The following is a 16920-nucleotide window of genomic DNA, read 5'->3' as shown; positions in this document are numbered from 1 at the left end:
TCAACAGCTAAGAGAGCAATCGATCATGGCATTTGTGTTGTTGAACATTTAAAAAAATTTGAGTTGCATCGTTATCCTCGACTATAGGTTTTGGTAAAACGGTTTACGATTAATTCTACAATTAGTATTAGAGTCGATTATATTATTTTTGTTAGGATCGGTGGAGTTGTTTCGATAGGTGAATAAACATCTACATTTTTCTTCTTAAATTTGAGTTGATGTGATCACAACTGGTGTTAATAGCTGAAATTGAATATCAACTTTCAAAGTTCAGTAGACAGGTGGACAGATAGTGCTGAAATAGTCCAACCAAAATGTTAGGATCGGTTAATATGAGTGAAGTATTTATAAGGGGAGTTGAATAAATACTTCAGTCTTTTGAACTCTTTTTTGAATATGAATAAGTTCTTTGAGGAACTGATCCTGAAATCTTGTATGTTTATATCAATCAGTTAACTAATAATAGTGCAAAAAAAAAAAAAAAAACCCGAGGGTTGCTTAAATATTTTGGCTAAGGTATCGTGATAACTGAATGAATAAAAATAATGCTCACGAGGATTTTTATAGATATTCGGAGATTTCAAATGCTCCTATATCACGTCTTCTATCTCAAGGATATGAATTCTTTAAAATACTTAGATTAATTACAATGAATATGTAATAATCCACTTAAGCTTGGACTTAAACACTGTCAAACTGAAACTCTTAATTTTTCTTACATAACTTAACAATTGATAACTTAATTGCTCGAATGAGTAGCCTGAATGCTACAAATGTATCAATGAGTTGTAAGCTAAAGTTTGCGATTTGCACACTGAATAGAAACTTAAAAATAAATAACAACTGACTGAAAAACTGATTGATCTGGTAGTTCGTTACAACCTGTTGTTTTCACTTACTTCACTAACTACTTCACGAACGAACTTCTCAGCTATTTATAATCTTCGATCCCAACGCTCACATTGAATGCATTAATTAACAATACCAGTTGAGTCGTCTTTTATCCATGTATTCAACCTTTTTCAAACAGAGGTATGATGTATCAGAATGTTATCTTCGTCTGTTTTGCTTTGGTATGGAGTGTCAAATTTTTTGTTGAGATTCAAATTGCAGCTGATGACGTGGATAACTGATCAGGAGTCAAATTGATTGACTGATCAGTTCAGCTGGTCTATATCAATCTAACTGATGTCCTTTCAGTTTGAAAGTTCTACTATTAGTTCAGTTTTGATTGTTTCATATTAGCTATATCAGTGTTGCGAACAATATTATCAGTTCTAGTCTTCAGTTCTGATATCTGATCTGTTTTTCAATCTTTGATTATTTGTTTGAGACTTATTAATACTTATGAGAACTTAAGTATAATTACTTCAGTTATTGTTCTGTTTCAATCTGATAAGTCTTTTTCAGTTCTGAGATCAGTTGTGTTCTTTCAGTTCAGTTACTTGTTCAGTTCAGGTATTTGCATTAAAAATTTGGAGACATTACTTATATAAGGAGAAGTGCTAGATTTTCACAGATCATAAAAACTTGAAGTACTTCTTCACATAGAAAGAGTTGAGGCAGCGAAGATGGTTAGAGCCGGTAAAGGACTACGACTGATATATTATCTATCATCCGAGAAAAGCTAATATAGTTGCGGATGCTTTGAATAGAAAGACTACAGTTATTACTCAACTGTAAGTTCAGAGACAAATGCAGGCAGAGATTCATCGATTCGAGCTTGCAGTGTATGCTAGGGCTGAAGCCCCTAATCTTTCTACTATGACAGTACAGTCAAATTTGGGGATAAAATTTGAGAAAATCAGTCTTCCGGTGAGCAATTGCGAAAATGAGGCTGAGAGATGAATTTAAAGGCCGAAAGTTGTATTCTGAGGAGGATGACATAGTTCGGTATCGAGATCGACTATGAGTTCTTAGTGGGGAGTCACTAAGAGAAGTTGTTATGTAGCAAGCCCACAATACTCCGTACTCCATTCATCCTGGAAGTACGAAGATGTATTGTAATGCCCGAGAATTAATCACTGTTAATCGAGGATTATTGACTTATAATTTAACGTGATTACGAAAGGGCCAACTGAGACACGATTTAAGAGAATGTCCGGCTATTTATTTTGAATTTCAGAATGTGTTGCCGAAGCAACACCTGCACCCGCGCTCAGGAAGACACCGCACCCGTGGTGCATGTCCAGTAGGGTAGCAATTTTTGAAAAACTGAGACCGCACCCGCGGTAAGAAACGAGACCGCACCCGCGGTGCAGGACCGCACCCGCGGTGCAAACAAGACCGCATCCGCGGTCGTATAAATTGGAAATTTGGAAGGAAGGCCGAGAGCATAGCGCACTCGCGGTAGAAAATTGAGCGCACCCGTGGTGCGACGTGTTTCGCGAAGGAATGGACACGTTTTGGAAATCATGCATGGTGTATATATATATATATACAAACGTACGAAATCCTTCAGATTCAGTAAGAAATCGAGAAAGGGTCGAGGGAAGTTTAAGAAAAATCCTTACGCTTTTTGTGAGAAATCCGTCCGTTAGATTTTGAATCTGACTTCGGTATTGAGCCCTATCGACGTAGGCTACAACTGGACGTAGGTTTTACTACGTTTTGACATGTTTTGGAATTATAATATTGTCAGAATTGAATGGAACTCATATATGTTGTTCTTGACATGTTAGACATCATAGAATCGAAGTCAGATTAAGAAACAGACTGATTATGGAATTGTTATGAATTTTCAGGGTATATTGATTTATACCAGACAGATTTGAACTGTGATTGGATCACGAATTGTATTGGATATGGGTTATGGATTGTAACTGTGATATGAGGATATTGTATTGACGGAGATACTGAGTTTGTACCGTTATGCCGATGATTTGAATTAAATTCAAATTGATCAGATTGTTATTGACTTGAAAGATATATTGACATGAGATTATTGATATTGTCATTGCCAGACAGACTGTGAATTCAGGACTTCGACTGAGCCAGAAACCGACGAAAGAAAGGTATAAGTCAATGTGGTATTGGCAGATCGACTTGAGTCGGTTTAGACTTGAGTTTCCATAAATCACATACTTTACTTTATTGCATTGATATTTGCATTATTTGACTGATATACTTGCTCTCTTGAGTTATAGATAACAGGTATCAGACGAGTAATCTTGTGACATAAGTTCCTGATAGTGGTGGGATCGCCACGAGAACATTGCACGATGTCACAAGATAGTATAGAAATATTGGGACGGAAGTGCCTGATAGTGGCGGGATCGCCACGGGCACATTGCACGATGTCTCAAGATAAGGATATTAGCGATAGAGCTACAGTCCATGACGGTTAGGTCAGGACACCGGATGTTGGTTATATCGAGTAAATAGAATTGGAATTCTTCTATTACGGAATTCGATATAGGAACACCATATTTTGTTATATCGAGTAATAGGATCAGAGTTCCTTCTATTACGGAATTCGATATAGGAACACCACATTTGGAAACCGGGATCCCTAGACTAGGATTGAGTCTAGTCTGAGACGTGGAGTCACATATATGTTAGACAGTTTTATGATTGATCATGTTTCAGATTTTGATACATATTACTATTATCTGATTACATGCTTTATATTTGTTTATATGATTGTATGTTTCGTTGATTTATACTGGGATATATTCTCACCGGAATTATTCGGCTGTTGTCTTGTTTGTATGTGTACATGACAACAGATGAGACATGATCAGGGTCCAGGAGATGAGGAGAGATCGTGAGAGAGTGGAGACTTCGGACTTGGATGTATATAGGGTTTTGACACTTGATATTTAGATGTTGAACCTTAGTTTTACTGATTTGTAGACGGTACAGGATTTGTACTTTCTTTTATACTGAGTTGTATATTAGTTGATTTCACTACGTTCCGCAGTTTAAAAAGAAAAAAATTTTAGACCCTGTTTTATAATTGATTAATTAGTCCCAATGATGATTAAGAACTGGATTAGCGTCCGGGTCCCCACAACAGGTGGTATCAGAGCGATAGATCCTTGAGATATGAGCTAGTGAGAGGGGTAGAATGTGTTTTCTTTCCTGCTTTTGATTGCTAGCATGATTTACTGCTTTATAGTACATGTTTATCTGTTTATCTGACTTGATTTGAAAACATGTATTATTGAGAACAAATCAGAGCCGATTCTGGATCAGCAGTAAGATGATCGGAGGAGGACTGAAATAGAACTTTGGTTTGGGGTTACTAATCCTTTTGATTTCAGATATGCCTCCGAGAAGAATACCAAAACAGGGGATTACATCGAATCCTCCCATGGATGTGACACCCACACCAATGGAGAAACTGTTGAAAAGGTTTCAGTCATTTCATCCACCGACTTTGAAAGGTACGGAGAATTTCGTGGAATGTGAAAGTTGGTTGGACGATATTGAAGCGATGTTCGAATCTTTGGAATATACTGAGGAAAAGAGGGTGAAACTGATCGGACTCCAGCTGCATGATGTGGCTAAACTACTGGTGGATCACGACGAAACGGGCATTGGAACAACGAGGTACGGCCATTACATGGAATGTGTTTAAGTCTGAATTTTATCTACGGTTCTTTCCAGTATCTTATAGGAAGGACATGGGAGCCGAGTTTGCAAACTTGAGACAGGGCCAATTAAACATTGAGGATTATGTGGCTAAGTTCTCTACACTGCTCCGATTTGCTCCCCACGTAGCTGAACATGATGAGGCCGTTGCGGACCAGTTCATAAAGGGCCTAAATCCTGAAATATTTACCTTGGTGAATACCGGGAGGCCAAACAATTTCACCGATGCCTTGAACCGAGCCAAGGGAGCTGAAGCCGGTCTGATGAGACAGAGAGAGGCTTCGTTTGTGCTTCCAGTACCGGGACAACAACAACCACCTCCTCGATTTGAAGGTGGCAGCAGCAGTAGCAGGAAGAAGGATTTCTTGAAGGCTAGAGGGAAGCAATTCAAGAAATCTGGAACTAGCTCGTCCAGTTCGAGTGGCTCTAGACAGACCGGTCAGGGCCAGAGTTATACAGGACCGTACTGTGGTACGTGTGGAGGGAGGCATTCCACAGATCAGTGCCGAGGAGTGGTTGGCAGTTGTCGTATTTGTAGACAGCAGGGACACTTTGCTCGAGTGTGTCCTCAGAGGAGTGCCCAGGGATCACAGGCAGCTGAGTCATCGGGATCAGTGGCTCAGGCAGGTAGACGACCATCTGCCGTTCATACTTTTCAGCCAGCACCGTCTACTCAGTCACATCAGAGGCCGGGAGGGGGCCAGACAGCGAGCCAGCCTCCGAGACAGCAGGCCAGAGTTTTCGCTTTGACCGAGAAGCAGGCACAGGATGCACCTGATGATGTTGTAGCAGGTAACTGTTTTATTTCTGGTTATCCTGCATATGTATTGATTGATACTGGTGCGTCGCATACTTTTATTTCGGAGAGATTTGCATTAATGCACACATTGCCTGTTGAGTCATTAGCCACTGTAGTATCTGTCACGTCTCCGTTAAGAACATGTTTGATATCAGTAAAATCTGTGAAACCGTGTATACTGCAGTATGATGGGCATACGATTGAGTTAGACTGTATTGTGCTTGGTTTATCTGATTTTGATTGTATTGTCGGTATCGATATGTTGACCAAGTACCGAGCTACAGTCGATTGCTTCCATAAGATAGTTCGATTCAGACCTGAGATGGCTGAGAAGTGAAAATTTTATGGTAAGGGTTCTCGAGCCAGAATTCCTTTGATATCTGCAATAAATATGACACGATTATTGCAGGATGATTCCAAGTTGTGGCTCAATTGTGCAACCCATGTAGTGCTTCAGGCGCTGGGCATTGACCGTAAATGTCCTATCCTTCCCATCTTTCAATTCTACAGCTCCCGATGGATAAACTTTCGAGATCACGAATGGACCAGACCATCGCGTCTTCAATTTTCCGGGAAAAATTCGCAACCGGGAGTTGTAGAGTAGGACACTTTCACCTTCTTTGGATTCTCTCTTGATGATCCGCTTGTCATGGGCTTTCTTCGTCTTTTCCTTGTAGGTTAGTGCGAGATCATATGCTAGATTTCGGAATTCCTCCAACTGATCTAGTTGAAGCAAACGTCGTTCGCCTGCATCAGTAAAGTTCAAGTTTAGTGCTTTTGTTGCCCAATATGCCCGATGCTCTAACTCTACAGGTAAGTGACATGCTTTACCAAACAATAATCTGTACGGTGTCGTGCCTATTGGTGTTTTGAAAGCAGTCCTATATGCCCAAAGAGCATCATCTAACCTCACCGACCAGTCTTTCCTACTGACACCTACCACTTTTTCCAGAATCCTGCTTAATTTCTCGATTAGACACTTCCACTTGACCACTCGTCTGGGGATGATAAGGGGTAGATATCTTATGTGTGACACCATATTTGTTCAAAAGTTTTTCAAATAGTTTGTTGCAAAAATGTGTGCCTACTATCACTAATGATTGCTCGTGGTGTTCCAAATCGGTTAAAAATGTTTTTCTTTAAAAATTTTAGTACCACTTGAGCATCATTAGTGGCATACACTTCCGCCTCTACCCACTTAGACACATAGTCCACTGCCACCAAGATGTATTTTTTTGTGAAAGAACTGGGGAATAGTCCCATGAAGTCTATTCCCCACACATCAAAAACCTCACATTCAATGATATTATTTAAAGGCATTTCATGACGGTTAGAGATGTTACCTGACCGCTGGCATTTATCACAATGTAGCACATAAGAACGAGCATCTTTAAAGAGAGTTGTCCAATAAAAGCCACATTCAAGTACCTTGGATGCCGTCCTTGTTGGTCCGAAATGACCACCTACCTCACGGTCATGGCAATGGTTGAGAATTTGATCAAACTCTTCCTCCGCAACACACCGTCTTATCATGGAATCTGCACAAATTTTAAACAAAAAAGGTTCCTCCCAAAAATAGTATTTCACGTCAGAAAAGAATTTCTTTCGTTGGTGAAACGATAGGTTTGGTGGAGGTGTGCCTGTGACAAGAAAGTTAGCGAAATTTGCATACCATGGACAATGTTTGATCTCAAACAGTTGCTCTTCAGGAAACCAATCATTAATAGCTTGATCTACACAATCATTACTAACAATCTCTAGTCTAGATAAATGATCCGCCACCACATTCTCAACACCTTTCTTATCTTTTATTTCCAAATCAAACTCTTGTAACAGTAAGATCCACCGAAGTAAGCGTGGCTTTGCATCTTTTTTAGCAAGCAAATATTTCAGTGCAGAGTGGTCTGTGTAAATAATGACTTTTGACAAAACAAGATATGCATGAAATTTATCAAGTGCAAACACTACTGCAAGTAACTCTTTTTCAGTTGTGGCATAATTTAATTGTGCTTCATCTAGAGTCTTACTTGCATAGTATATAGTGTGGAATACCTTGTTCGTCTTTGGCCGAGGACAGCACCAACCGCAGCATCACTGGCATCGCACATGATCTCGAAGGGCAGATCCCAATCCGGTGCCACCAAGACAGGAGCCGTCACCAAGCGCTCCTTTAAATCCTCGTATGCCTGCAAACAGTTAGAATTAAAATCAAAGGGCATATCTTTCATAAGTAGAGAAGATAGAGGTTTGGCAACTTTAGAAAATCTTTGATGAACCGCCGATAGAAACCGGCGTGGCCTAAAAAACTTCTAACTCCCTTTACTGAGGTTGGTGGTGGTAGGTTCTTTATGACTTCAATTTTTGCCTTGTCCACCTCAATTCCTTGCTCCGAAACATTGTGCCCTAAAAACAATTCCCTCTTGTACCATGAAATGACACTTTTCCCAATTGAGCACCAAGTTCGTCTCCTCGCATCTTCTCAACACGGATCTCAATTCTGCAAGCACTCATCAAACGTTGCGCCAAAGATAGAAAAATCATCCATAAATATTTCAAGAAAGGTTTCAATCATATCATGGAATATAGCAGTCATACAGCGTTGAAATGTAGCAGGTGCATTACAAAGACCAAAAGGCATTCGGCGAAAAGCAAACGTGCCATAAAGACAAGTGAAAGTGGTTTTCTCTTGGTCCTCAGGTGCAATTGTGATTTGATTATACCCCGAATACCCATCTAGAAAACAATAAAATTCATGCCCCGCTAATATCTCCAACATTTGATCAATAAAGGGAAGAGGAAAATGGTCCTTATGGGTGGCATCATTCAACTTCCTATAGTCAATACACACTCTCCACCCCGTAACAGTTCTCGTGGGAATAAGTTCATTCTTTTCATTAGTGATCACCGTAATCCCACCTTTTTTAGGCACACATTGAACCGGACTTACCCAAGCACTATCGGAAATAGGGTAGATAATACCTGAATCGAGAAGCTTAATAGTTTCAGCTTTCACCTACCTCTTGCATCTTTGGATTTAGTCGTCTTTGAGGTTACACGAGAGGTGAGTACTTTTCTTCCATCAAGAATTTATGCATGCATATCGATGGACTGATTCCCTTGATGTATGCCACCTTCCAAGCGAATGCCCTTTTGTGCTCTTTGAGAACTTGCAACAGTTTTTCCTCCATAGCATCTGTCAAAGCAGCAGAAATAATGACAGGCAACATGTTATTCTTACCTAGGAACACGTAATTTAAGTGCAGAGGTAAGGGTTTGAGTTCAAGCCCCTTTATCGACGCATCCTGATTTTGAAGTCTAGTTTCAGTGGATGAAATAAACTTAGACATCATTTGCTCCAAGTTGGATGTTTCTTCTCTAGGAGGATCGGATCTGTACATCGGTTGTTTCCCATATTGTTGTCCTCCTTGCGGTCTATTCTGACTGTTTTGACCGGCCCATGAGAAGTTGAGATGTTGCCTCCACCCATGATTGTATGTGTTCGAATAAGGGTCATGCCTTGGGCGGTTTTGGACTCCCACTTGGTTCACTGGTGCCTCATTTTGCACATAGAATGGATTATCATCTTGACAGTACTTCGCATAGTGTTCCCCTCCACACTTTTCACAGAATATCTCTTGAAGACGCATCGCCGTGACACCCATATTCAAGCCGTCTATTTTCCTGTTTAAAGCATCAAGTTGTGCAGTAATAGCAGAAAAATCAGTTACCTGGTGCACTCCTGTACTCTTCCGCTGGTTGTTTCTTTCAGATTGAGGATGATAGCTGCTAGCAGCCATCTCCTCTAACAACTCATATCCTTCCTCCGCGGTCTTTCTCAACAGGTTTCCACAAGCAGCCGCATCTATCATAGTACGGTTAGGAGTAAGCAAACCATAATAAAATGTTTGAACGACTAACCCAAGTGGTAACTCATGATGTGGACATCTTCGTAGTAGATCCTTGAAGCGTTCCCATGCCTCATATAGAAATTCCTGATCAAATTGAGCAAATGTCGTAATGTCTGCCCGCAGCTTCATGGTCTTGGAGGGAGGGAAGTATTTGATGAGAAAAGCTTTCGCCATGTCGTCCCACGTAGCGATCGAACCTACAGGCAAACAATTTAACCATGCTTTAGCTTTATCACGTAAGGAGAAGGGAAATAAACGCAACCTAGCAGCATCATTAGAAACTACAAAGAATTTAAAAGTATCGCAAATTTCAAGAAAATCCGCGATGTGCGTGTTTGGGTCATCCATTGCAGTTCCTCCAAGTTGGACCGTGTTCTGAATCATCTGGATTATGGCTGGCTTGATTTCGAAGTGATTCGCCCGCACGATAGGCCTCACAATGCTAGGGTGTGCACCCTCCAATGAAGGCTGGGCATACTCCAGCATTGGTATGCGACGCGGTATCTCAACTTGTCTATTGTCATGCTGTTCCTCTCCACGTTCTTGCTCGTGTCTTTCCATCAGTTCTTTAAGTCTTTGTTGTTGTCTTCGCCTTCGGAAAGTTCTTTCAATTTCAGGATCAAACTCAATCTCCACGTCAAGTGACTTTGGCATGCACTGGAAGAAATATCTGTAATAAAATATGGAGTGTTATCTCAAGAGAAATAAAATAATGCTAAAGGAAATAACTAAAAATAAAATTGTAGATTAACAGTCCCCGGCAACGGCGCAAAAAACTTGATCGAGCAAAACTTGCACAGTGAAATCCCGAATAAAATATGATTTTGTATGCTCAAAAATTAATCGCAAGTGCACGATGTCAAGTTATAATATAGTGTACGTGAGTACGAGTATCGTTCCACTGAAGACTGTGGTTACAATTATTATTTTCAGTTATTTAACATTTAGCAACGAAAATTGAGTTGTGTGATTATTCCTACTATACTCGAATAATTATGCAATTAAAATGATTCAACAAGTAATGAATGAGAATTTATATCTAAAATGATTGAGTTAAAATTCAATGAGAAATTGATTTGTTGGGAATCTCGGTTCACCTACCCCTCGTTTATTGATCAATTCGTTCGATCGTGATCTACGCTTCCGACAAGATTTCCTAATCTATTGAACATACTCTCTCGAGCTATGCCAAACTAATTCTACTCAATGAAGCAATTAAATGTCTTTAATTATTTATCAAGAGCAAATCGCATTTCGATCTATGAAATCTCTTAGTTTTCGACCCTAAGGACTATGACTATCGGCACGTATCCAATTTCATATATCTATGTAAATTGTAGATCCGCGAATTACTACTCGATCCTATCACTCGTTATTCTCTCGAACTCACTCGTGATATGAAAACGTCGTTAAAGTTAGCTACGCTTTAATGACACGATAAAACAGTAGTAAAATCAAGAATAACGCACAATCGAAATATAAATTAATTCAAATCAACGTTCGGGGTAGGATCCCCTTTTATCCCAACAAATAATAAAGTTTAGCTACTAGAATTCATAATTCAACTAAGCAAAACAATGTTTAAAAGATAAAAACTTAGGTAAAAATACTAGAAGTGACGAAAAACGCGAAGAACGGTGCCCGGAAAATGTCGAATCTTCACTCCAAGCGCCTCGTGCTCTCCAAAACTCTTGACGGCTGAAGAATCAAGTCTGAATAGGTCCAAACGTCCCAAAACGTCCCCCCTATCAGCCATCCTCCGAAATAAGGAAAAGAATCGAATGCAAAATCTTGCCAAAATTAGGCGGCGCTCGGGCGGTAGAAAAGTACCGCTCGAGCGCCACACCTTCTGTAAATCACCTTGGGAAGTGCGGCATTCGCGCTCGGGCGGTAGAAAACTACCGCTCAAGCGTCGACTCTTCTGTATGTTTCCTCGGACTTTCACCTCCCGCGCTCGGGCGGTAGAAAACTACTGCTCGAGCGCCAGCTCTGCTGCACTTTATTTTCTTGACTTGACACTTGGCTCCGATTTTAGTTCTTCCGGCCATTTTTCCTGAAATTTCATCACACAATAGTGAGATATGATAAAATGTAAATGTTTACTCTAAAATGAACATAATGTGATTGAAATAAACGTATGCACAACGCAAAACACACACAGACTAATGCAATAAAACACGTAAAAACGACACATATCAAACATCAACACCATTTGAAGTTTTGTATATTGACAATTTACAAATTACTTTGAACTAACATGTTTGATGAAACCAAACGAAAAATAAGAACAACCCAATAATCAGAGCAAAACAAAATACAGACACTGGATTGAAGATAAAGATCATTAAATATTTCCATCAATATTAAGTATAGGATATCAATAATATTAATCAGAGCTCAAGATTATATCAACAAAGGCAAATCATATAGAAAAACAATGAAGATTGAACTCAGTGCAAACAGAAAGCTAACCAGAACAACACAGATGAAGAAAAGTATTGGCAAGAGCAGAACAACAAATATCATATCAGCTATGCAGCTAGCATCATAATGCTAAATAAGAAAAAAAGTTTCAAATCATAATAGTTAAAGAATCGAACAAAGATTTAGACAATAAGAAACGTCACTCGTTCAAAGCATTGTTGACAAGATAAGAAAAATCTCCAGGGCTTATCAGATTAAACAAGGATCAATAAAAGAAGCCTAAAAGTATTATCTGATAATATCACCTTGTATCATATCATAGAATAATTCAAGTCTCTTGATCACATAGTATTTTCAGATAATCAGAACACTGAACTGAATAAGTACTACTTCAAAAGACTAAACACTTAAACTTTTATCAGTGTTCAAGATCAAGAGAATTAGTTCAGAAGAATGGATCAGAGAAAATTTTACCTAATAACTTTCAATACTAAAATAAGCGGATTTTTATCTTATCGGCTATCAAAAACAATATCATCACAATATGTGGACAATCAACAATCATATTTCATCTGATAAAGAATTTAAATGACTCAAGGAAAAATATTACAAAGATCATTAATAAACAAGACATATCGTATCATGCTGTATTATAGCCTATAGGTACTCGACTGTCATACTTAATATTCAGAAGAATTCATTAAAGGCTCCTGTCTAAACTACTCAACCGTTAATCTCTAGAATATTTGAAGAGTTGAATAACAGTTTGAATATGAGGATTCATTATACTGTTACACTAGGGTTATATTGATTGTTCGACTGTCTCTCAACCGACTGTAAGAACTGAACTAGGAGTTTCGATTTAGGCATTAGATAAGTCCTAAGGTTAAAGTGGGTTGTTAAAAGTGTTGTAAAAACAAAGTCGTCTAGCAAAATCTTTCCTAAGTAGAAGAAGTGGTGATGTAAGAGTTTGAGTCTCCAAACATTCATAAATCATTGTGTTATTTCCTTTACTGCACTTATTTTGTTGACTTATCATATTTGTCTCGCTCTGAGACCGGGTTTAGTCGACACCGACGTTGTTTTATAATCACACAATTGAAAAAAACAAGCCTCGTAGCACAATATAAACCAAAACCAGTCCATTATTCATAAAACCATAAAATCATCGTCTTTACAATTTAAATAAAAATATTCGGAAGCGATAAACATAAACTAAGCTTTAAAACTTCTGGAATAACTCGAGATCTTCTACCATCTCCAAAATTTCTCTTGCTCATCTTCATTCATTTGTTCTTCGTTCTTATCTGGGTGGGGAGGAAGTAAGGGGTGAGTATTTTGGAAAATACTCAACAAGTGGGGCCGTTCGAGTCAAATAGCAACATATACATATACTTGAATTCAAATTGTACATAGCATATCATAACTTGAATAATAACGAATATTCATACTTCATAATCATAACATGTCATCACATATCATACTCGTATATCATACTTGTTTATCATTGAAAGTCATCTCATTTTCATGGTTTCTTGATATCATTCTCCTATATGTTAATCCTCTAAGGAGTGAGGCCATGCCCAATATGTTAATTCTCTATGGAGTGAGGCCGTACAACGGTTACCATCCCACCTTATAAGGATCATAGTTCGGAAATCCTTTCCCATATCCAATCGAATCCTAACAGTGCTTTGAACATATAATTTGTCTTGAAGAAAATATATTATGAGCAAGGAATTATGCTCGAACAAAATTTCAAAAACTGAAGGGAGATTCGTACACAAATTATAATTTCTTTAAACGCAAGAACACTTCAAAGAAAAAGTACGAAAGAATATATACATAATAAAAGCATACTTACGAAGGACAAATGCGCAAATTATAATATAGAAAAAACTCACTTACCTCAGATTTGGTTGAAACAACGTGAAAGGTTTATGTACTGGGAGTTCGAAATTCCTTCTAGGTTTGGACTGCAGCAAAGCTTCGCTACTCGGCAGAAATTACAGAGGAGAGTTTCGAAAATTCAAGAGAGAAATTTCAAATTTGAGGTGTGAAGTTTTCGAATGGAATGAGTTGGTATTTATAGGGGTGAGGTGAAAATCTTTTCATAATTTGGTTGATATTCTTTCCAAAATTTGGAGATGCTCCTTCCATAAATATCGAGATACTACTTCCATAAATATTATACGATTTCTTGTTGAGAAAAGATGTCTTGTATGTAATATTTCTTTCCAATTATGTTGATATTCATCCTTAATTTCGAATTTAAGGTGTATCTCTTGCACTGGATTCAAAATTGATGTATTTATTGGCTTGGAATCTCAAATACCATGTATTATTTAATCCTTTTGAATTTATTGTAACTCGAAAATAAATTTTCATACATGTCTATTAATTAATTATGAACCTAAAAATTTGGGTTCTCACAATATTTGAGTATAAAATCCTCATAAGAATCATCGAACAGTTTTTCGTACTTTGTTTGGTCCAATCATTTTGTAAGTTTTGAGAAAATCAGGTCTTGTATAGCTAACCATATCAAGAACGATAGCATTATTTTACAGTGTTTTAATAAAATTTTGAAGTTTTTATTCATCCCCTCTATAAACATCATCGATCTTAACAAGTGTTATCAGAAAGGGTTTTTTCTCGATCTCTGATATACATAAATATTTCAATATTCTCTAAAAAATATTATGACTATTGGAAAATTTGTATGTAGGTACATTTATCTGTATAGGATGACCAATGAAGATCCTAAAAGTAAACACATCCATTGCAGTATATGATGGTGCTCTACAGATGGTGGAGAAGCACTGATCCAAGTGGACCGCTGAGGAAAAATAAGCCAAACTGGACAACAAGTCCAAGTTTATCCTTAGTAAAACTTTAGATAAAAATATGTTTGTAAAATTAAAACTTGTTCTACAACCAAAGAGATCTAAGAGAAGCTTACCCAACTCTATGAGGGCAATGAAAAAAAAAAAACAAGATGACAATGATTATCTAGAAATACGACAACGCCAAGATGAAGTCTGGAAAAACTATCAATGAGTGTGATGAACGTTTTTAACAGTATCGTTATTGAACTTTTCATATCTTGGTAAGGAATACTTGAACCATTAAATTGCTTTGAAGTTAATGAGAGCATTATCCATAAATTGGGATGTAAAGATGGTGGCCATGAGAGAATCCAAGTATTTAAGCAAACTAGATTTGCATGACTTGTTTGATGACCTTAAATCCTATGAGTTCAAACTTGAGATTTGAAGTTAAGAAGAGCCATCTACATCTCAACAGACAAAATCTCTGGTTACGATCATTTCTAGTCCTCCAATTGGAGAGATTTCAAGCAAGAAGAAATTTATTGCAGATTGTAACATACCTAAGAAATATGAGAAGAAATAGTTTGAGAGGAGACAGTCGAATGATGAGAAAAGGTATTTCAAGAAGAAGAAATATTATAAGGTTCTTTTTATGTGGTGAACAAAAGTAATTAGGCAGACTCCGAAATTGAATCCTCTAGATTAGACACCAGCTCAAGTGAAAGTAATGATGAGTCGATCCAGTTCCTGATGACAGATTCAGAACCAGAAGGAGATGAATATGAGGCATTTGATTTTGGATATAGTTAATTTACACAAGAAGACCTTGTCACCGCACTTTGTTATATGGCTAAACAGTTCGAGATTTTGTCTAAATTATTTGAGGAAGTGAAGGTAGAAAAATTAAGCGTAAAAGATAAGTAGAGTGAATATATCTCCTTGCAGCGAAAGGAACTCGACAGTCTCAAAGTGAAACTTAGTCTGCTTGCCATTGAGAATGATAATATATGGAAACTGTTCCAAGCCACTTTGGATGAAAATAAAAAGTTGTTAAAGATAATCAACACTTGGAAACAATCTTCAGTTTCCTTGAATAAGATGCATGAAAATCAAAAGCAAGCTGGTGATAAAACCATATTAAGCTTTAACAATAATGATTGTATTTTTATTGAAACAAGTATCCAATTGTATCTCAACAAAGACAAGTGTAAAAGGATAAAATTTGTCTGGTCTAGTAAGATATATGAACATGATAAGCCTAAGATCCGAGCAGACCAGAATTCACTTTATGAGAACAAGGATAAGCGTAAAAGACTAAGATATGTTGAACCTCAGGACTCTAAATCTAGGAAAACCTAGCTAAAGCCTAGACAAAATGGTACTGGAGAGGGTAACCGGTCGAATCCCAACCAGTCTTTTTGAAAAGATGACATTTCAGCCTATGCAAAGTGTTCCAAGGGGGAAACCAAGACAATACTATAATTGCAGGCCAGTTCAAAGAGGTATATACTCGATAGCAAGGACAAAAAACCTATACAACATCTTGTTAAATCTAGAACACAATATAGCACAACACACAACTTTACTCGACCACGTGAGTTTCTGAACTCACGCACGGTAAGCCCATAAAGGTAATTCAAGCGTGGGTCTTGAAAATATTAATCTGATCTTGACCCAACTAGATGTGGGTACCAAAAGTGTTTTGTATTGTTGAGACGTACATAAATCAAAAAGGGTTGAAGAGTCAACATAGTACCTTGATCGTAGATGTTCATGGAACGTGACAAAAAAACAAAAAGCTTCTGTTACAAGTATTGAATGCAAGAGACCAAAAATACATTTGGTGATGATTCAAAAGGTAGAATCATGAGTAAAAGTAAGATTATCCATGGTAATGTCATCATTAAAGATGTACTATTATAACTTGATTAGCATTAGCCAATAGTGTGATAATGATTATTCTGTTGAATTTCATCAACATACTTGCACTGTAAATCTAGAAATTGTGATATCATTTTAACCAGAATAATAGAACAAAAAACCTATAGAATTAGTTAGAATTATGGCCAACTTCCTTCTCCTACATGTTTTGTTGCTCATAATAGTGATAAGCATTAATTGTGGTACAAGCAACTGAATCACTTAAATTTCAAATCAATTCCCAATCTGAGTAAACAATATTTGGTGACCGGCTTTCCCAAAAATATTTTCATAAAAAATAAGATATGCACAACATGCCACTTGGTAAAGTAGGTGATATACACTTTAAAAAGTAAAATGTGTAACTCTTCAACCAGGGATTTACTCATATGGATCTATTTGGGCCTGTAGCACTACAGAGCATAGGGGAATGAGGTATATT

The 16920-nt window shown here is 37.7% G+C and overlaps 1 non-coding gene across 1 annotated transcript; it reads left to right on the top strand.

Moving 5' to 3' along the window:
- Positions 1 to 9322: 9322 nt before the first annotated feature.
- LOC140835630 (small nucleolar RNA R71) lies at positions 9323 to 9428 on the top strand. Its single transcript, XR_012118951.1, has one exon. It is a non-coding gene; the product is annotated as a small nucleolar RNA R71 (small nucleolar RNA).
- The last annotated feature ends 7492 nt before the right edge of the window (positions 9429 to 16920 follow it).

Source organism: Primulina eburnea, chromosome 6 (assembly GCF_022965805.1).
Source record: "Primulina eburnea isolate SZY01 chromosome 6, ASM2296580v1, whole genome shotgun sequence".
Lineage (NCBI taxonomy): Eukaryota > Viridiplantae > Streptophyta > Magnoliopsida > Lamiales > Gesneriaceae > Primulina > Primulina eburnea.
Note: the sequence above shows the minus strand (reverse complement) of the source record. Positions and strands in the feature narration are given on the sequence as shown.